The sequence below is a fragment of the Ascaphus truei genome, chromosome 1 (assembly GCF_040206685.1).
Source record: "Ascaphus truei isolate aAscTru1 chromosome 1, aAscTru1.hap1, whole genome shotgun sequence".
Classification (NCBI taxonomy): domain Eukaryota; kingdom Metazoa; phylum Chordata; class Amphibia; order Anura; family Ascaphidae; genus Ascaphus; species Ascaphus truei.
Window position 1 is genome coordinate 26509347 of NC_134483.1, and position 22600 is coordinate 26531946.

A 22600-nucleotide genomic window follows, 5' to 3' on the forward strand; every position below is an offset into this window, starting at 1 on the left:
TTGACACGTCTCTGTAAAGACACATGGTACATCAATGGATGATTCTTCTTGCCTTTCCTCTTATGGTTTATACCCTGTTATCTGTTTTTGTATACACTTTCATGTAGAAATTCTCAATTATCTTTTTATGATAAGTGCACAGTATTTTTATTGTTGATCCATTGTCTTGTTTAAGTGCTTCTTCCAAACCATAAGTCGCTGCTTTGTATTCTTTAAGCTTTTGTTATATTCAACAAATCACAGTAAAATTATCTTACATCTTCATTTATACATTTGCAGATTGTGTTGCACAGCTCTGCATATTGAATTCCTATTCTTGCGTTTTGAGATTGCTTTATTTCTTGTCATCAGATATTTTCTTATACAGTACTTTTTTTGCGAGTGTTTCCTCCAGTTTATTCTGCACTTTCACATACAATCCTCGTAAGTTCTTCATAATTAGTTGTTAGCATTGTGATCAAGCTGAAGTGATTTTTCAGTTCTAGTTGAAAGTCTGCTGTTATTCTTATGGTTATTGGTGTTGATTGTGTTTGACTTTTTAATCAATCAGTTTTATTATTTCTAACTTTGCATTCAGATGTAATCTGCAGTGAATCAATCATTGATTACTTAATGTGTCAAAATCACATGTTTCTTGTTAGTTAGGATACAGTCAATTTCATTCTTGATTCCATTGGATCCATTCCATGTCTATTTTCTATGTGATGCTTCGCAAAGAATTAATTCATGATGTTGACATTTTCAATTCTGCAAATTCTACCAATTTGTCCCATGTTAATTCCTCTTACTGTAACAATACTTGCGTATTTACAGTACGCTTCATGTTTCTTATGGGTACCAATCTTTGCATTGAAATATCTCATAACGATTTTGAGGTGGCAATTTCCTATGTTATTAAATTGGTTGTTTTCATGGTATACGTCTTCCACTTCATTATCTCTGTGAATTTATGTTAGAGCATAAACTTGGATTATTTGAAGCCTGTATATATATATCAACTGAATGACGATTCTGTCTGCTCTTTCTGATGAGCTTTTATATTCCTACAGTGGTGAGAACCATGTAGAATTTTCAAATATTTCACATATTTCAAAGCTAAAATGTTATTAGAACTTAGTCCAAGTCCTAATACTAGATTAAGATAACTTGAAAAAATGACACAAAAACATGATACTTTTTCAACATTTATTTATCCACAAATTGTATTGTATGTCAAATGATTCAACATTCAATAAAAATTATTTGTGAAATGTATGTGAACCTTTAGATTCAGTACCCCTTAAGAAGTAATGACTTCAACTAAGCGTTTTCAGTAACTGCTGGTCAGTCTCTCACATCGGTTTTGAGGAATTTTGACCCATTCTTTCTAACAGAACTGCTTTCGACTCAGTTGCATTTGAGGGCTTCTTTGCATGGACAGCTCACTTCAGCTACTGCCACAACATTTCGATGGGGTTTAGGCACAGACTTCGGCTAGGACATTATAAAATGCTAAACTTGTTCTTCTGCAGCCATTCTTTTGTAGATCTGCTTGTATGTTTAGGATCATTGTCTTGCTGCACAGCAAAACAAAAATGATAGACAGCACTCAATAAATAAGTACAATGACTATGTTCAGGGTGCACAAGGAAAAAGGGGGGACCCAAATTCCCCCCAGAACAATTTCCAAACACCAACTAGAGTTCCCTCCTCACTGACTAAGGGAACAAGGAACAAAACAAGGTATATGCCAAAATAAAAATTATTTAGCACAAGCATGAGATAGTACAAATAATCTTGGAGCGATGTCTCACAAGCGGGTAAATAGTCATGGACCCTAAATAAAGGTGGTAAGGGGAAAACAACACAGGGAAAGGGAGTGGGGGAGACAAAGGATAGGGTGTGTGGAGGGGGGGTTAACACGATGGGTGGTAGGGTAATCAGGGGGGCAATGTTTCAGGGTGAAGACCCCTTCCTCAGGCCTGTTCCCTCGGGTCCATGTCGACCACAAAGTACTTCCCTTGACCCTGTATCCCCAGCCACCAAAGCAACACCTAACAATAAAGTTAAATGGCATAATCAAAAAGAATATAAGCTCATTAGGTAAAGTCCAGAATCAGCAAGAGTATAAATCAAGTTTAAGTAAAGAATCAAACCATCAGGTTCTTAGCAACAACAAATCCTCTCTCTTACTCCTGCTGTATGGGGCTGCTGAATGAATCCATGAGTCCCCGGTTAGATAAGGACATGCTGTGATGATGTTATCAGAGAGCGTGGAGTGAATCAATCAGTCAAACACAGCTGTTACCACTAATACAGTATCATAGAAAACAGCTGCTACGGTCCCGAAGTGCGAGTGTGCCTGTGTCCGACATCACAGTCCGAGCTGACTCCAATGCGCATGCTCTAACGGAGCGGGAGCGCGTGCGAGGACTGTGATGTCGGACATTAGATTCATTAGTGAAACTTAAGACTATAAGCAGGTTGCTGATGTTGAAACTGGGCGTATAAGTGCGTGGTATAGTGGGTATTTAAATACCTTTTATAAAATGATTAATCAGATTTTACATTCACTCTTTGAGATACTGAAACGAGTGTTATTGTAATTAGAGAGCTCGTTTTATAGTCATGAAATTGAGAAAGAATTATATTATACTGTACTGATTGCTACGTTACTGCACTATGCAAGACATGGGCTATACTGTTTTCTAATCTTATGAGGGCAGACATCCAAGCATGTCACATGTTATTTACCTCAACCGCTGATATGTAATAGCTCTGCAAATTATACAGGCATCTTTGTTCTGATACTCAAGTTTGTGCATTAAGTGGCATGTATACATGAGATTGACTCGAGATTGATATATAGTATATACAATATGTACTGTATTTTCCCTTACCAGGTTTCTACAGATCATTTGTGTAAACCATTCTGGGAAGTTACTCTACTTAGGAGGTGGAAATTACCTCAATAAGGTTATATTCAATAGTGGTGAAATGAAAGGGAGCAGTTGGTCCCCCTCCGGTCTTCTTGGCATGAGCCTCATGGTCAGACAGCTTGCAGTTGCTATCGTCCAGTGCGTGAGGATTCTGCCCCAAATCCTCCGAGGTGCGGATGCGTGAGCAAAAATCCCCCAATAATTTGAAGTGGTTGTCCACCACTGAGACTTAAGATTCTTGAGGCATCTGAATAAGGAGTACCAGGACCAGCAGCAGAGGTACAGTAGATGAAGACAAAGGAAGACAAGCGCAAATACCATAAACACAAATCAAGTGATCACTGAAGGTGAATATTAAGACAAATAACACTGTCCTCTGAATAGGTCCTGCTCCTTGAATAGACTCAATCCAAGTCCAGATATGGGTATTGAAGCAAAATGTCAGGAGCGCACTCACATCCAGGGGTAGATAAAGGAAAGAAAACATAAACATATAGTGTAAAAATGTATTGATAAACGTGATTAAAATAAATTATGTACAATTCACTAACATTCTCCGTGAGCGACCATGGCTTTTTGGTAGCAGAGGTAGATGCTTGCACAGTTTTGTCAACAGTTAAACTGTTTAGCTGATATGGCTACGTAATTCAGTACAGTAATATGTAATAAGTTCATTGAAATCAGTGGGGTATCTTGTTTGCATTTCATAAATCCAATACTGTTCCCGTTTTAATAAATGGTTTTCTCTATTTCCCTGTCTGATATTTAATGGTACACTTTCTAGTCCCTTAAATTTAATACAGCCAGGATCATTATTGTGAACCTATGGGTTTCAATGAACTTATTGAATTAACTCAATTTTTAAGGTGATGAACGAAATGTTTAATGAATACTTTTTGAGAATTTTTATTGTAGAAGTCCTTTTTAATAATGATATATATTTTTTGGTACATGTACTAATACTGTGTGATTTTTCCATTATAATATATATTATTCTTCCTTTTTATGTATGACAGTCCTATGCTCTGTAGCTTTTTATTTGCTAACCACCATCCGCCTTGCTTTGATTACTTCATGATCAATGCATGTAGTCTATGGGGGTTGTGCCTAATAGCTATGGCTCTATTTACGAGCTTACATCACTTTTGCCAGTCTATGGCACTCACAGGGTGTTTGCCTTGGGCCATCCCATTCGATTGGTTGCCGCCCATACAAATACGCGCGGATGACGCTGTGCGTGACCTCCTGACGAAGCACGTAGTGCGAAACGCGTAGAGGTCACGACAGGTCATCCTGCGCGTGTTTGCTGACGGGCTGAGACGGGCTGAGACGGTGCCTGCAGGAAGCACATGCGGTGTTTCCATCTCTGTGGTGCCACGATCCGGATCCTCATACGGTTACCGTGGACCCGCATCTCTGCTTCAGTGTGAGTAACCGTCTCCCCCTGTCAGCCATTTGATAGTCCTCTATGGCGGTTTTTCCTTAAACCATCTTGGATTATTGTTTTATATTTACTGTTCATTTTTATTGTAATTTATGTGTTATACTATTTAGGGATATAGGTTTCTCAGCGTTCATATATATGGTCACTGTAACCTAGCTGTGTAACAATTGTTACTGAGGTGGGGTTAGATCCCCTCAGTATTATTTGTGTATTTTTATTAATAAATGACAATTACTTAGTCCCTGGTGCGCATTGAGTGCATTTTCTTTTTTTGTTTTTCAGGGTGTTTTCCCCCCTTTTTAGGGGGGACCACCTTGTGGTGGGAGCTGCTTAGGGAGACGCTCCACACACGTGCAGCAAAGGGATTTTCCATTATCTATCAACTGCAGCACGAGCGCTGAACATCCAGTATTACCTGCTTTCAAGATAAAGAACTATTTCCAGATACAATTGTATTGGACTTTGGACTATGGTTTTTTTCTCCCTTGGACTTTCAGCTGCATAGATAAGACTGCATTATCAATTATCTTATATTATTTATATATATTTTAAGATTATTATTATTTGTTTTAATAGATTTCATGCTTTTTGTATGGGAGCTTTCTATATTTGGACTTCATTAGAGTGTTTATCAATTTGGGATCACTATCCATTAAGCTGATTTTCATTGACTCCATATCAATATGGCGGAGGTATCAAATTTCACTACTTCACTTTTATCTAGTCTTAATAATAGAAATAATAGAAGTGCTCTATTGGGTCAAATGTTTTGTGATGACATTCATTTGGAGGATAATGCTGTTGATTTACCATCGCAAATTCTTGCACTAACTAAATTATTAGAGCAAGAAACTAGAGCATTTTGGGAGCTTGTATCCTTTGAGGAATACCTGAAACATAAAAGGGTCCCTAGAGGCCTTAGACTGTTACTCAAACCCACGTATGGGAATGATAACCCAGCGTTTCTAGCCATTTGGGAAGAGATACTTGAGATTAGCTCCATTAACCTCATTAAACTCCTTATGGGGGAGAGGAAAAAAGAATTACAAGACCTATCTGGAAAAATTGACAAAGTCAAAATGGACATTATCAGTTTGCCAACACTAGATGGGTTGCCCAAATTGGTTGAGGATATGGTGGGAAAATTTAAAAAACATGAGAAAGGCATTATGATGAGGAAAAATAAGAAATTTTTGAGAGACAAGGTTGATTACTTGGAGAATAGGCAAAAAGATTGGAAAGATAAGACAGGAAAAAGTGTTAACAAAGATACTATCTCACATGATCAGACTTCACAGAAGTTAGTAAGTACAGAACTATCAAAGAAAGAACTATCTTAAAAAGAGCAAAAGTTCATTCCATCTGGCGCCATTCCCAAAACCCCTAAAATCCCCAAAAAAACTCAAAAAACCCCTCAAAATAATGAAAAAGCTCAAAAATCTCAAAAAGCCACAAATAGACCAAAATATGAAAACAATAAAGATCACTCAGGAGGAAGGCCTCACTATCAATACAATCAGAGAGAGAGATAAGCCATAGTGATAATTGGTCAGTGGTGGGCAAAAATGGGAAAACAACAGAAATTAAACACAAATATAAAAATCAAAGGAGAGATCAATATGCCACTAAAGAAGATAAACATATTGTATTTGAAATACCAGTTGCCAACAAATTTCAAAAACTTAGAGACAATGGCAGTGAAAGTGAGAATAATGATGACAATACTGATTGTTTTTTCAGAAGTCAACCAAAACAAGGCCCAAAAGACCAAGTTGGGATTTAGACAACCCTACCTCGAAACCTCTGACCAAATTGAATCGCAAAAGGGGATATTCAGACGAGGTAAGAGAGGAGGGAGAAAGTCCACCCACAAAGAGGGGATCCCTGAGCCAATAAAATTATCCACCAATGGGATATTTAATTTATCTTCCCTCACTATAGACCAACATCTGTTTCAAGTGCTAAAGAAAGGTCTCACATTTGCTCCCACAAGAGAACCGAATGAATTCGATCTGTTCATAGATCTTCAAAAATATTTGAGGAAAATAACGTTACAGCGTCATTTTAGTAATACTAAAACTACACTACCAATATCAAATAATACCCATCTAAATGATTTGGCACAGAACAATATCGAGCAGATGGCTGTTATTGAAGATCTTGAAGCTCTGTTAAGAGATAGTGATCCAGACTTTGTCAATTTTGGAAGTTATTTACATTCAGGATTTAAACCAAATTCTGTTTTTTTTCCTTATGCTTCTAAAGGACACAATATTGAATTGTTTGGCAAATTGGTCGAACATGATTTTAAAGAAATGTGTAAGAAAAAATCCACTGGATCATACTCTAATCTCACATGGGAGGAGCATAAAAGTATTAAAAAACTAAAATCCAATCCAGATATTGTCTTAAGGTCAGCTGACAAAGGGGGTGGAATAGTTCTCTTGGATAAAGAGGACTATTTCCACGAGGCCCATCGCCTTCTAAAGGATCAGACTTCATATGTCACACTAAAAAAGGATCCTACAAAGGAGTATTTGGGTCTAATTAAAACACATCTCAGTCAGGCACTGGATATTGGAATTTTATCCAAACCAGAATATGATTATTTGTTTATTGCGACTCCCACTGTCCCCATTTTTTACTATATCCCCAAGATACAGAAATCACTCACTTCTCCACCTGGATGTCCCATTATTTCTGGGATCAATTCCCTCACTTCCAATTTATCCACATATATTGATTTTTATTTACAACCACTTGTCACATCACTTCCATCGCACCTTAAAGACACGACCATGGTTTTACAGGTTTTGGATAGTTTTGTTTGGAAGGATAATTATAGATTGGCCACTCTTGATGTTCAGGCCCTATACACTAGTATCCCTCACCAAAAAGGAATAGAGGCTATTAGGCACTTTTTAATGACACCGCAAACACTACCCATTACACAGATTGAGTTTATACTTATATCTATTAATTTTATCCTTGGTCACAATTATTTTTTTTTCGATTCCCTTTATTTTTTACAAATCTTGGTGACGGCGATGGGGACTACTTTTGCCCCATCATTCGCCAATTTGTATATGGGACTGTGGGAGTCACTTGTGGTTTTTCGGTGTCCTCCTCCGCAGCTCAAACTGTGGAGGAGGTATATCGATGATATTATCATTGTGTGGGAGGGAAGTGAGGAGTCATATCTTGATTTTGTTGCTCTCCTGAATGTTAATGATTTTAATTTGAAATTCAGTGGTGAGAACAGTGCTGTAAGCATTCACTTTCTCGACTTAGAGATTTATATTGAAGCTAACATTATCCATACGAAAACACATTTCAAAGTCACTAATGTTAACTCTTATCTGGACCCATTCAGTTGTCATGACAAGAAATGGGTCCAAAACATTCCATTCAATCAATTTGTGAGATTAAAGAGAAACGACTCCAAGGTTGAGGAGTTTGGAGAACAATCCCTGTTTCTTAAAAAAAGATTTCTTGATACAAAATATGATAAGGATCTGATAGATTTCTCGTTGAAAAGAATGGAAAAAATTCCAAGAAACTCCCTGATTAAATATCATCACAGAAAGACTGATAAAAGTAAAAATAACCAAATACCTCCTTTTATTACCCAATTTAGTGACATGCACCATAGTGTTACAGTAGAAAAATACTGCGGAAACATTGGGGTATACTTAAAATGGACCCCATTTTAGGTCCCCAACTAAAGTCTCAGCCAGGTATAGTGTTTAAACGTGCACCCAATTTGAAAAACATGTTGGCCCCAAGCCAAGTCATCAGCAATACCATAATATCTGGTGATATTAAGAAACATCTGGGAATTATGGGCACATATAAATGCGGAAAGTGCAAGGCGTGCAAACATATTAGCAAAGAGAAAACTGTTACGTCTTGTGTTACTAAATCTGCTTACAATACAAAAAGTTTCATTAATTGTCTGACAACGCATGTGGTCTATGTCTTGCAGTGTAGCTGTAATTTACAGTACATTGGTAAGACTAAAAGACCACTTAAAATGCGTATGTTAGAACATTTAAGAAATGTAAAAAACATACCAAAAATAATAGCCAAAGGTATGCCACTTACTCCGCTATTAAAACACTTTAAAGAGGTTCACAATAATGATCATGGCTGTATTAAATTTAAGGGACTAGAAAGTGTACCATTATATATCAGACAGGGAAATAGAGAAAACCATTTATTAAAACGGGAACAGTATTGGATTTATGAAATGCAAACAAGACTGGTTTCAATGAACTTATTGAATTAACTCCATTTTTAAGGTGATGAACGAAATGTTTAATGAATAATTTTCGAGAATTTTTATTGTAGAAGTCCTTTTTAATAATGATATATATTTTTTGGTACATGTACTAATACGGTGGGATTTTTCCATTATAATATATATTATTCTTCCTTTTTATGTATGACAGTCCTATGCTCTGTAGCTTTTTATTTGCTAACCACCATCCGCCTTGCTTTGATTACTTCATGATCAATGCATGTAGTCTATGGGGGTTGTGCCTAATAGCTATGGCTCTATTTACGAGCTTACATCACTTTTGCCAGTCTATGGCACTAACAGGGTGTTTGCCTTGGCCATCCCATTCGATTGGTTGCCGCCCATACAAATACGCGCGGATGACGCTGTGCGTGACCTCCTGACGAAGCACGTAGTGCAAAACGCATAGAGGTCACGACAGGTCATCCTGCGCGTGTTTGCTGACGGGCTGAGACGGTGCCTGCAGGAAGCACATGCAGTGTTTCCATCTCTATGGTGCCGTGATCCGGATCTTCATACGGTCACCGTGGACCCGTATCTCTGCTTCAGTGTGAGTAACCGTCTCCCCCTGTCAGCCATTTGATAGTCCTCTATGGCGGTTTTTCCTTAAACTATCTTGGATTATTGTTTTATATTTACTGTTCATTTTTATTGTAATTTATGTGTTATACTGTTTAGGGATATAGGTATCTCAGGGTTCATATATATGGTCACTGTAACCTAGCTGTGTAACAATTGTTACTGAGGTGGGGTTGGATCCCCTCAGTATTATTTGTGTATTTTTATTAATAAATGACAATTACTTAATCCCTGGTGCGCATTGTGTGCATTTTTTTTTTGGCATTCTTAGGTAACGCACATACATAACGTGAATGGAATGCATGTGCAATTATTGGAACAAACATTATATATTTTTTTTCCCAATGGGCATGTGTATTGTATTTTTTAACACATCTGTTCATAACGATGCTAGTTTTGTGAACGGACGTTGTTTTGGCATAGTATATCATTAGCTTTCAGGATACCCGTTAAACTGAGAAACTGAAACAGAGGTTACCTATTAACATTAGGTAACGTCACCTTACTAGGAAAAATGTAACCGAGCTTTGAGTATCTACATTGGTATGGTGTTTTTTTTTTTTTTTTTAAATAGGGTTGAATAAAGAATGAATTTTTTCGTTTGGATTGGATTCCTATTCTCTTTTCACTATTTTGCTGCTTGAAGATGTTGTGACATCAAGATTCCCCACAACGGTGACGTCCAGGGAAATGGCGACTCAAGCTCTTTGATACACAGCCAGTATAAGCAAATGAGACAGGCAATTCCAGCCGCAGACTACATTGTTATACTGGTCCATGTTCACTCCCATTTATTTAACACTTAGACACTGCAAGAGGATACATTTGTACCTTTACACCATGAGCTTCCTAAATACTATGGTTTACTGGCAACTGCGTCATTATAACTGTGATGGTGAAGGAGTTAACCAGGCTCACTAATAAAGGTTCAGCCCACTAGGTTACCCCTGATCCATCTGTTGAGGTCCTAGAGTGTCAGCTCTTGGACCCAGATGTCCTATATGCATTACTGTGAATGTGTGCAAATTATGCGACATAAAGATTTGTTTGTGTTTTGCCTTTCCTGGGGTGCTGGCCTGGGAGATTTCTAGGCTGTAAGTTTCAGGGTGGGTTTGCTGGAGAAAGTATTTACAGAATGTGTCTATGTATCGGGGTTCCAGAGTTATGGGATACCCCAGGAATCGAGTGAGATTCTCGGATACAGCCAAGCACATTGATCTGGCTATCTCTGACTCTGAAAACGTTATTACGACTCACCGCGAGGATTCCTGCTGCAGCATCATCCAGACAAGGTAAACAGGCATGAAGTGGTTAATATATACCTGCAATCATACATGGGGTCCCTAGTATAAAGAGGGGTCCCTAGTATAAGGAGAGGTGCCCATATACATGCCCAGGTACCCTGGATCTGATATAGGGGTTCAGGGGGTGCTCCAGCTAAGTGATAAAGCTGAGAGTTGTTTCTTGTGTATAAACGTTTTACAAGTCATTTCTAAAGAGTGCCAAGAATGAGGCTAGTTAGTGTAGGCAATATAAAATCTTACGCCATCCCTGACACCAGAAAAGGGACTTATATATTTTATCACACAAAGACAGGACACGGTATATTTTATTAAAGAGGTATGTGTACTGATAACCTGTGAATGAACTGTGGGTTTTCCATGTCATGGATTCCAAGAGAACAGATGGCTACCAAGCTTGATACTTATGGGTCTGTGAGGAGTCCTGACTTGAAAACCTCAGGGATGCCAAGGTGTTAGAACACGAGGTGTACTGCAGTTCTGTTTGAGTACCCGCATCCTGGGCTAACACAGGGCTATCTGGTCACCATTTGCCAGTGCCCATACTCTGTGGAGCCCATACAGCGGGTGGGCACAGTATGCAAAGAGGCAGAGGTGCCAGGTTGACACATGCTCCTTTGCAGAATGAAAAAAGGTACCCACCCGACTTTTCAATACCAGCAAATCAGTGATTGGCTGGCAAGAGAATTCCCACACTCTGATAGGCTGCAGAGGTTTGTGAATGGGACCCTGAAACCCATAAGAAACCTTGCAGCCAATGGGGAGCGCAGATTACAAGCGCCAAACAATCAGCGGAAAATTAAAAAATGCTGTGTACTGAATAGACGCGAGCCGGCTTCAAGGATTTTAAACTCAGAAAAGTTTATAAGTTCCGCTTTGAGAACGTAGCGGTCGCGGCTGGCAGTGCATGCCGAAATCAGTTCCAGGACTTTCGTGAGTACCTATCGGTAATTGGAAAGGACTCCTACAAAGATAGTTTTTGTGAATTTTGTTTAAAGGATAGATTTATTCATTAGCCCGTTCCCTGTAAGTGTGTTAACCCTGCAATTGTGTGCATTGTGTGTATGTCTTTTCCTGAAATAAATTACAATTTATTTTACCTACTTGCTTTGCTCAATCAATGATCCCGGTATAAAAAGGTGTTAATAAACCTGGTCTCCCGTGACAATAACTATCCACATATAGTGCGGGTGTGGTGTTATTTGTTGGTACACATGGTACTTTATTGCTTTTTATTTGTACTGGCTGATGTGTATATAAGTTTAAAATTAACCAACGCACGCACATTTTTTTTATAACTCCTATTGACACATTCATGTGTTTGTGGATTATTGTGTGGCATTGACTATATATATCAGTATTATGGCTATAACTGCAGCATATCCCACATACCTAATATAGGTGTTTATTTTGCCTGGTTTATGCTGGTGTATGTCTATCAGTCTCACACTACATTTAGCTTTAGTTAACCGCCTATTCCCTTTGTTCATGGATGTTTTCTTTACTTATGTATATATTCCGTGCATTTGTAAATATTTGTATAAATAAAACGTTATTATTTTTCATCCGTATTCTACATGATCTACAGTATATATGAGGTTGTGTATTAGTTAAGTCATTTACCATAATCATTAATGGCAATGTTATTTATACCTTTAGGACTCACTAGATGATCTACCCGGCATTGCCTGGGATGTCATTTTCCCGCTCCCCCTGTCTCTCCGCTCCCCCCCCTCTTTCCCCACTCCCCCCTCTCTTTCTCCACTCCCCCTCTTTCTGTGCTCCCCCTCTCTCTCTCCACTCCCCCTGTCTCTTTCTCCGCTCCCCCTGTCTCTTTCTCCGCTCCTCGTCTCTTTCTCTGCACCCATGTCTCTTTCTCCACTCCCCCTGTCTCTTTCTCCGCTCCCCCCATCTTTCTCCACTCCCCCCCTCTCTGTGTCTCTGTCCCAACACAGGGACAGGAGTGGTAGCGGCGGTGCGGGGAAGGCCGGGGGGGTGGTGTGATGCAGTGGTGGCGGCGGGTTGGTTGTCGGTGCCGGCTCTGTGGGGGGGTGCGGGAGAGGGGGAGGCGGGAGGGTGTTCACAGGCATGGGGGGTGGTGGCGGTGCGCTGCTAGGGCAGGTGAGGGGGCTGGCTGCAGGCTCCCTGGGGGTGGCAGCGGCGGCTGGGGTGGGCTGGTTTCCGGCTCCCGGCTCACTGGGTGTGGCGGTGGTGGCCGGGAAGGCTGGTTCCCAGCTCCCGGCTCACTGGGGGTGGCGGCGGTGCGCTAAGGGTGGTGTGTCTGTCACGCCCTGTGAAGGCGTGGTCGTGACATCAGGCCAATGAGTGGCCCTCCGCCGGCCAATCATAGGGGGCACAAACTGACAGACAAACATTTTTTCACACACACACACACATATATATATATATATATATATATATATATATATATATATATATATATATATATATATATATATAGATATGGTCACCACAGTGAGTGATTATCGTAGGATTCTTTTGGACCCCCTTGGGTCTTATTATATTATTGATAATATTTCCTACTTGCACCTTGAATTTAACCCTTTAATTTTTAATCAACTAACTGTATTTGGTTGAGCGGCATAGGTCATCGCTTTGGTTTTCAATTACAATGTTATCAAGTATGATAGAAACCCAATACAGTGTCCTTAGTGCTGTACAGCCAATGTGGAGTCATCAAATGAAACTGGACTTTAAAACTGCAATGTCTTCCCAATACTCTGTCTAGTCACATATTTTGTGAAACGGAATATTATGACCTTTTTATTCTGTCATGTTTGTTAAGATGAATTTCACATTCAACTCCAAGAATTACTGGCATCGTTTGCCATTACTGACATTACAGGACGGGAGTCTGATTAGCAAAAGTAACTGAAAGTATGAAAGCAGGGCCAGTGACAGCTTGAATGGGCCCAGGAGAAATTGTTGACTGTGGCCCCGTGGTTTATGGGGGAAAGGAGGAGGGAAAACAGTTCCTGAGCTCTGCAGAGTTGCCAACATTCTGAAAGGTTTTCCAGGGACAATCAGAGGAGCTTAGTGTGTGCACTACTGCGGCAGGCTGGCAGAGAAAATTAGCCTTCTGCGGGGCATTAAATTGAATAATAAATAGCAATATTTATTTAAAAAATGTTTTACCAGGAAGAATACATTGAGAGTTACCTTTCGTTTTCAAGTATGTCCTGGGCACAGAGTTAATAGTATTGTCCAGAAAAAAGAAAACATGATTTACAATAAAAATTAATAAAATAAATAATGTACAGTATCTCTGGCAAATTTACCCTGCATCATTTTCTCTCTATCACATCTGCCTCAATTGCTCACTGCCTCCTCACCCTGTTGGGTCTCTTCAGCTTCCCCCTGCAGTCCCTCCTGCATTACACATGCTTATTAACTCCTTCCCCAGCCCAAACATACCTCTTTTAATTGCTTCCCCACACATTGCCACTAACCCCTGCACATGCCTTCTGCCTGTATTTACTGTGGGTCTGGAGGATCAATGGTGTGTGGCGATTTGTTTATTGTTTCATACAGTGGGGGAGGATATGGGGGGGTGTACTGCCAATGCCACTTTAGGCTGCGCTTACAGTATAGTGCTGGCTACGGCGACTGCGACGTCACACAGCACTGTAGCATGTATAGGCTGTGGGTGCTCATAGTGGGCAAAACCGCAATGGCGCTGCAGAGCGACGAATCGGTCGCTGGAAGTCAAAGTATTTTGATTTTTTTCGGCGACCCCCGTGTGACATCAACAGCACTTGTGTGGTTCAGGCAATGAGGGCAAACCGCTCACAGCCACGCCTCCGCCACATCCCCAGGTCGCCCTCTCTTGTCTCCTGCACTATAAGCAGGAATCACTATTACAACGGCGACGGCTGACGTCACATGATCGCGTCACCATAGCCTACACTATAAGCACAGCCTTATATCCTGCCCAGTGCTGCAGAGAGGAAACAGCCAGAGCTGTAGTGTGGAGCAACGCCCCTATCCTGCTGCTTCCTCCTATAATAGCAGGCAGGGGAAGGAATGTGCAGCCTCACTGACTGTCCCTTGTTGAGTTACAGGTTGGTCAACCTATCACAGATGGATGAGCAACTTCACTGCTTTCCTCCTATTCTACCTGAGACCTTGTAGATGCGTAGTGCTATAGACTTCACAACAGTGAGATAGGTAGGTATATAAATGACCGGATACTCGTGGGGGGGGGGGACCCCTAAACATTAGCTTGATAGAAGACAGGTACTGGGTTGCACTCCTGGATAATGAGCTCACAGATAAGTGATGCTGTAGTAAACAATAGTACCAGGACAATTGAATATAACACCCTATAATGTACCAAAATGTCTAAATAAAGTCCTGAACAGGAAAACATGTAGCAAGCGATAGACTCACTGCAAAGTCCATGCGATCCACAGGTGAGGGGTCCCCAGGTGTTCTTCCATCCGAAGGGTAACCAAGTAGAATAGAGGAGAACTGGAGGAGCACTACTGTTAGTATCAAAAAAGTAGTGAGAAAGCGCTCTGTGAAGCGTGAAACGTTGGTGGGTCTCTCCTGTGCCCCTTTTTTTCCATGACCAATAAATAATCTTTTATGGGATACGCACCTTTCTCTTCACTACTTTTTTGATACTACCAGTAGTGCTCCTCCAGTTCTCCTCTTTTCTATTCTTCCTGTCAGATGGCCATATATGAATATGTCTAGTACACTTTTTTAACAAAAAACTGTATCCATATCCCCACAGGTTCCTGAACCCTGTTGTAATATTTAAACTTGTCATTGACTTAAATGTAATTGTGCTGCCTTTGCTGCATACAGTAAGTTGGGCATATTTATTCTAGCCATATTCCCAAGCCCCAGGATTTTCAAATGACACATACAATGGGACATAAAAGATCACGCACTAACCATCACTGTTTTGTTAAAAGCTACTTTTGCAGGCCCTTGGGGCCGTGAAAGGCTTCACAAATATATGATCATTGATCAATGTAGTTTAAAAAAATAAATAAATTGTACCAGCATTATCCTACTTTTTTCATTAATTCCAAGTCTCAGCTGGCATACATCACATGATTAGGAAACTTATCTAAAAAAATATCCATCTTAAAAAATAAGCCTACGGTACATATTTTAGTGTAGAATTGATTTTTTTTTACTGCCACATTACACATACTCAAAGTGATTTGATCTGTCATGATTTTGAATAAATCAATGTGAAATCAGCACCCTTAGGTTTGTTTTTCAGTAGTGTTTAGATCTTCATTACAATATCCAAGGCATTGAGCATTCCCAGTATAAAAGTACGCCCCAATACCTTGCCCTACTAATTGTGGGACACAGCATGCATTATAATAGCCTGTGGAAGAAATATCTCTTTGGTATTTTAATAGTTGCCTCAAAGGGACATTTTGCCAATAAAACAGTACAGAAGAACATAACAACAAAGCAACCGCCTATAACAACTACATCGCTCACTGGGGTAAAACAATGTAGAGAATTAACACATTTTGTTTTAACTAGAACCTCTTTTGTCTGCATTCACTGTAAACTGTATGTTACTGTGGCTAAGTAAAGAACAACTTAGTAATACAGCTTTTTTCCCCATACCCTCATGCTGACAACTTTCTAATTGGTTTTACCTTTCCTCTCTCCAGGTAATGCCATAGGTGCACAATTACTGTTTAATGCTAGTCATGCAGTTATACTACGCAAGTGCAGAAGGAAGTATTCTCTATGGATAACCTGGCTTGGTTTGTTTCAATCTGAAGTGAAATCCAGGCTGATACTAAAAGTAAAAAAAAAAACACCTCTCTCTTTGCCATTCTTGTTTATTGCCAGTCCTTGGAGTTAGGACACTGATATTTAACCCGGTTAATGGAAGCATGTTTAGTTGGTCCCAATTAAGTTATTTTATCTTTAATTACTAATTAATTTAATTTGTACTGTGTGCATGCAGTATGAAGTGTTACAGCTTATAGTATGTGTGTGACAGAGATCTGTGAATTTATTTATATTGTCTATGTGGAATTATTTTGCCTAAATGTTTTTCGTGAAATGTTCACAACATTTTCCGCTTGCAAAAAAGTTGCCATTTTTGACAGAATCTTCCCAATTTTTTGGCTAGAATTTCACAAAAAGGCAGTAAATAGAAGCATAAAGGCAACATAACATTGTCTTTTAATGCTTGATAAGTTTATTCTACAAAGCTTGCCATTTTCATGATTTTTTTCCATTAGAATATGGTAAATATTGCCTAATTTGCAAACGTCAGGGAAAACATTTGCACATTGAGAGTGTTAATAAAGATAGGAAATCTGCAGATACAGTTGGAAGTAATCAAGGATAAGTTAACAAAGTAAGTACAGACAGCACACACTAAGAAAGTCTGTGTAGCAATAACGGGTGCAGACGGGAACAGAGAGGACCCTCGTTCCTCTCAAATAATCAATAGGACATTAATGTTCCCAGCACATCAAGAAAAAATGAACTAATAAAGGATCAGCCAAAAAGTCAAATTTAATTAAACATTTACGAGGCATATAACGTCAAACAGCAACAGAGGGCCAACGTGTATATAGGGAACAAAGACAGGGATGGGGAAGGAAAGAGAGGGAAGGAGAGGAAGAAAAAAACACGGTAAATAAAGAGTGCAGGGCAAGAGGGGCAACGTAACATTTCGGGGTACAGAACCCTTCTTCTGGCCCGTTCCCAGGTAGACCAAAGTCACCTGGTACTTCCCTTACCAAAATACATTTTGCTTGGAGAACTAACAGAAGCTCTTTATATATCTTTGGTATTCCACTGTTTCATTACCTTTGAGATTTAGTGTCAGTGTGTCACTGTGTATTTCAGGGACCTAGTCACAGGGTAAGGGAAGTACCAGGTGACTTCGGTCTACCTGGGAACGGCCAGAAGAAGGGGTCTGTACCCCGAAACCTTACGTTGCCCCCCTTGCCCTGCACTCTTTATTTCCCGTGTTTTTTTCTTCCTCTCCTTCCTTCTCTTTCCTTCCCCATCCCTGTCTTTGTTCCCTTATATACACGTTGTCCCTCTGTTGCTGTTTGACGTTATATGCCTCGTAAATGTTGAATTAAATTTGACTTTTTGGCTGATCCTTTATTAGTTCATTTTTTCTTGGTGTGCTGGGAACATTTATGTTCTGTTAATCAAGGATACGTGCCTCCAAAAGAATAAATTAGTATGACACAAAGTCTAACCCCACACAATCAGATGTTGTTTAACTGCTGGGTTAATAGATCTGCTTCCATGGGTGATACTGCCTGTGCAATATTTGTTTACAGTATCTGCTCTGTCATAATGGCATAAAGGTATACAGAGCGAGCATTACCTATGGTGCTCAAACCCAATAAAGTGCAGCAGTAAGAGCCCTAAAAGGACTTAGTGTATACAAATATACCAAGTAGTGGCTAAAGTGATAAGTGATTTACCAGTATATCACCTGGTAACATCATGATTGACAAATCAACCATATATAGGCGCAATTACAGGGTGTGTGGTGCATATACCTGCTGGCAACAGGAGGGCTGAGTCGTCCGCCGATGGTAGTGGGGACACAGGAACAGGCTTCTGGGGTTCATATCCCACATATATTCTTAGCAGTGCAGCGCCTCCATCTGATGTGGACTCCAGGAACTGAAGGTGATCTTCCATGGTAGAACTTATTACCTCTCCCCTCAGTAAGGTCACGCACCAGACAGGAGATATATTGCAAAATAGGAATGGTTTTATTACTACACTCTGCAATAACAGTTACTCAGCAGTCTTCTGCTGGATACAATCTGTCAGCTCAGCTCTCACTGACGATGGTCTCTGGACCGTCACTACAGGCCAAGGGCACCTGCAGCTCTCCTAGATCTTCCCCACCCCCCTAGTGGAGACAGAGGTATGATCCACAATCACTCTCCCCTGGACGGAAGAGCACATGGGAAGGCCCCAATCTAAGGCTCCCAGTTGTGTGACCTTCCTTCCTTCCTCAAGTGGGAAGGAACAACTACTAACTTTAGGGCGGCTTGCCCTTAAGTACAGCCAGAAGGCGGGCAACGCATTGTCCCAGCTACAACAGGAAACAGGATGTACTACACTCTGCTGTCACTCAAATGCATTACCAAAGGTGAGGGGGAAAACCCCATACCAACTACTGGAAATCTGATATTACCAGGTTTACTGCCAGCCCACAGGGTAGAATAGTAGCCAGGGGGGTACCCTGCTGCGCACACACACACACACACACACACATATATACGTTTCTTGTCGCCTTTTTCACCCATCATATCTTAAAATGTGTATGGTAAATCCTACTCAGCTTTGAAAATTGCAAAGCCAGTACAACCAACCTCACACTGATGAAACCCAAAAGGTTGAAGCAGCTGTCTGTGAGTGGTTTCACTGGCTTTGCATCTAATCCAATGCTGTGCTTAAAAACTGTGTTAACAGAGAGCATTAGCTTATAAGGGTTCCATGTAAAAATGGATTTCAAGCAAAAGATGACATGGTGTACTCATTTGCATGTCATTTTCCAGAAACCTTTGCTGCAGTGGAAGCAATGTATGCTAGGTGATAATGGTGAAAGGCAGGGTTGCAGACCTGTCACAGACATGTAAGCGATCTTTTTATTTGAGATATATATATATATATATGTATATATATATATATATATATATATATATATACATATATATATATATATATACGGAAAAAAGAACAAAAAAGAAACAGGCGCACACCTAGTGCATTACCACAATAAAAATGTATTGGATGAACATAAAATCTAACAAATGGCCACTCACAAGGATACAGCAAATAAAAGCATGTATGAGATAGGCTCTCATGTGCCTTGCAGCTCAATCACCAGCGTCCGTCCGCAATCAGTGGCGTCGTCACGTGGATCAGCCTCGCGAACCGGAACCGGAAGAGGGGTGTTTCACCTTCAGTGCTCCACCAAATCGGTCCCTCCGGGAAACAGGCACCCCAGATGTATAATAGTACAAGGTAGCAAGCCGGGAGAGCAGCACACGGGAGCCAAGAGTTCTCAGTCAACCTGCATCAGTGTTTGTGGGCAAATGGCGGCCGGACTCTAGCCACGCTCTACGCGTTTCGTCATCAAATGGCGACTTCTTCAGGGGATCTTCTTTTTTTTACGCGTTTCGTCATCAAATGGCGACTTCTTCAGGGGTAACCCTTCAAGCATATGTCCTTAGTATTTATAGGGAGGTTAACAGCAAGTAGCCAATAAAGCTTAATTGAATTTGAAGCAATCAATTAAATCAATTACACATATGTATAATTAGAACAAGTAAAATCAATTTCTAAATATTTTGAGGACCCCATCGATGTCCAAAGAGTAACATGCAAACTATATATTGAAACAACATAACTGATGTTCTGAATGTGCTTGATATTATTGATGATATGAATACAATTAATAAGTGGAATGTGACAGGCTGAATCAATAGACAAACAGCACTACAAGGTGCATAGTAATTAAATATAAGGATTAATTGCATTCAGACATTCTAGAGAGTATATTTGAATAGAACTATTTATATGTTTAGTAGAGTCAGGTCTATTGCACTTAATTATTAGTGACATCTCAACTAGGGAGAACACAAATGAATGAACCATAGTATATGGACAGCTATATAAATTAGCAATAAACATTTTCAATTAAATCAATGACACCCAACAAAATAGCAAGTAGTTACCTGGTATGTTATCAGGGTATTAACCCATTATTGGAATGTCAGTGGGGAGTCAGAGGAAGTAGATGAGATGGATCCAAAAGCAAGGACAGATCAAACGAAGGCGACAGTGACTTAAACTAATATGAAAGTATTAAGCAATTTAATATGGGTGCTGTGTTCTAATAAATATGAAAATGGATTATGTGTTGTGTGCATCAATGTGAATGATAGATAATAAAGTGTATGTGAGTGATGTGAAAAACAAAATAATATAAATAGTGAATTATGTATATACTAAAATATATGTATTGAATTGAAAATAATGAAATAAATATATGAATATATAAAAGAAAATAAAATAAAAATGAAAAATAAATGTAATTGAAAATGAAAATGAAAATGAAACTAAAAATCAAAATAAAAATAAATATAAAAAGTGAATAAAAATTGTAAAAAATGTATAAATAAAATAAAATAAAAATAAATAAAGATTAAAATATATATACTGTATATATTAACCCCTGAAGAAGCCGCTTTGGTGACATGTTGGGTGATTACTGATCGGCGGTAACACAGTTAGAGGCTAGAGGTGGAGAGAGCCCTGACGGAGAAGATTTTGGAAGCGGAGCTGCCTTCCAGCGAGATCTCGCAATACTAGGAGAAAGACATGTGACACGGAAGTGTACGGCAGTCAGGGAGAATAGACGTCGGTACATGGAGCAGCATGGTCTCTATCAGATCTCCTCATCAGGTTGTAACTATTGCAGAATGGACAATAGCTGACCGGGGCACAAACTGAGTGTGAGAGACTCAGTTTGATTATAATCTCTCCAACTGCCCTTTTAATACTTACAGAGTGTGAGTAGATTACCTATATGTTTATAGGATTTTTATATTTTAATAAACTGTGTTGCACTATATCTTTCTCCTATCTATCTCTATCCCTCTATGGTATTCAACCCTAATTGAGAACAAGTCCATCCAGGAGGGTACAGATCTTGGAGGGAATCTTACAACAAACAAAGTGTAGGAAAGAAACATCCAGTCCCTATTCACCAGATGACAAGCCAGTGTTCCAGATCCAATTAAATTGGAGAAAGGCCTATTTAAAACGACGTAATTGTGCTTGTATCTCTCACCAAATATATGTGATGCTATAAAAGACATACTACAGTACTCTACATCCCCTTTTTGCACCTTGGACACACACACACACCCCACCCGGTCTATTATTTATGTACGCAGTAAGTGACACCAGCAACTGCTTATTTGTATACATTATTCCCATTAAATAGAGTCCCGGATTGTTTAGTATTTATATGGTAGAAGTTGCAAGAAGCAATTTATTTTTAAAACATCTCTGAAAAAACTATATTGGAGTGCAAAAACACTTAATAATGAAGCAATTTGCTTTTGCTTGGGTATTGCACAAAGTTAGTGTTCCATTCCCATTTGAGAGCAAAATAACTCCTGATTAGAGTAATAAACATGTAGCCACAACTGTTTGTATTTGTAGCCCTACATTTTGTACAGTACTTGTTTTATGTTTTTATTTAAGGGTCTGCAATGGAACCTGCAGCTCCTTAAAATAATTAAAAATCAATCTTCAAGATGTAAATAAAAAGGTAGAAACATGCAAACTACAGAGGTGTACAAAAGAGTCAAAATCACAAAGAGATAAGATACAAAAGCATCTTTGATATGGGGCAATTAAAAGGCAGACTAAATTAGTCAATGTTTAAAAAAATCACATGTATTGTATTGTATGTCTTTATTTATATAGCGCCATTAATGTACATAGCACTTCACAGTAGTAATACATGTGGTAATCAAATAAATAACAGATAATATAAATAACAGATCATGGGAATAAGTGCTTTAGACATAAAAGTAACATTAAGGAAGAGGAGTCCCTGCCCCGAGGAGCTCACAGTCTAATTAGTAGGTAGGGAGAACATACAGAGACAGTAGGAGGGAGTTCTGGTAAGTGCGTCTGCAGGGGGCCAAGCTTTATGTATCATGTGTGCAGAATATCCACAGTGCTATTCATATGCTTCTTTAAGCAAGTGTGTCTTAAGGTGGGTCTTAAAGGTGGATAGAGAGGGTGCTAGTCGGGTACTGAGGGGAAGGGCATTCCAGGGGTGTGGGGCAGTCAGTGAAAAAGGTTTAAAGCGGGAGAGGGCTTTAGATACAAAGGGAGTAGAAAGAAGACATCTTTGAGAAGAACGCAAGAGTCTGGATGGTGCATAACGAGAAATTAGGGCTGAGATGTAAGGAGGGGCAGAAGAGTGTAAAGCTTTAAAATTGAGGAGAAGAATGGAGTGTGAGATGCGGGATTTGAT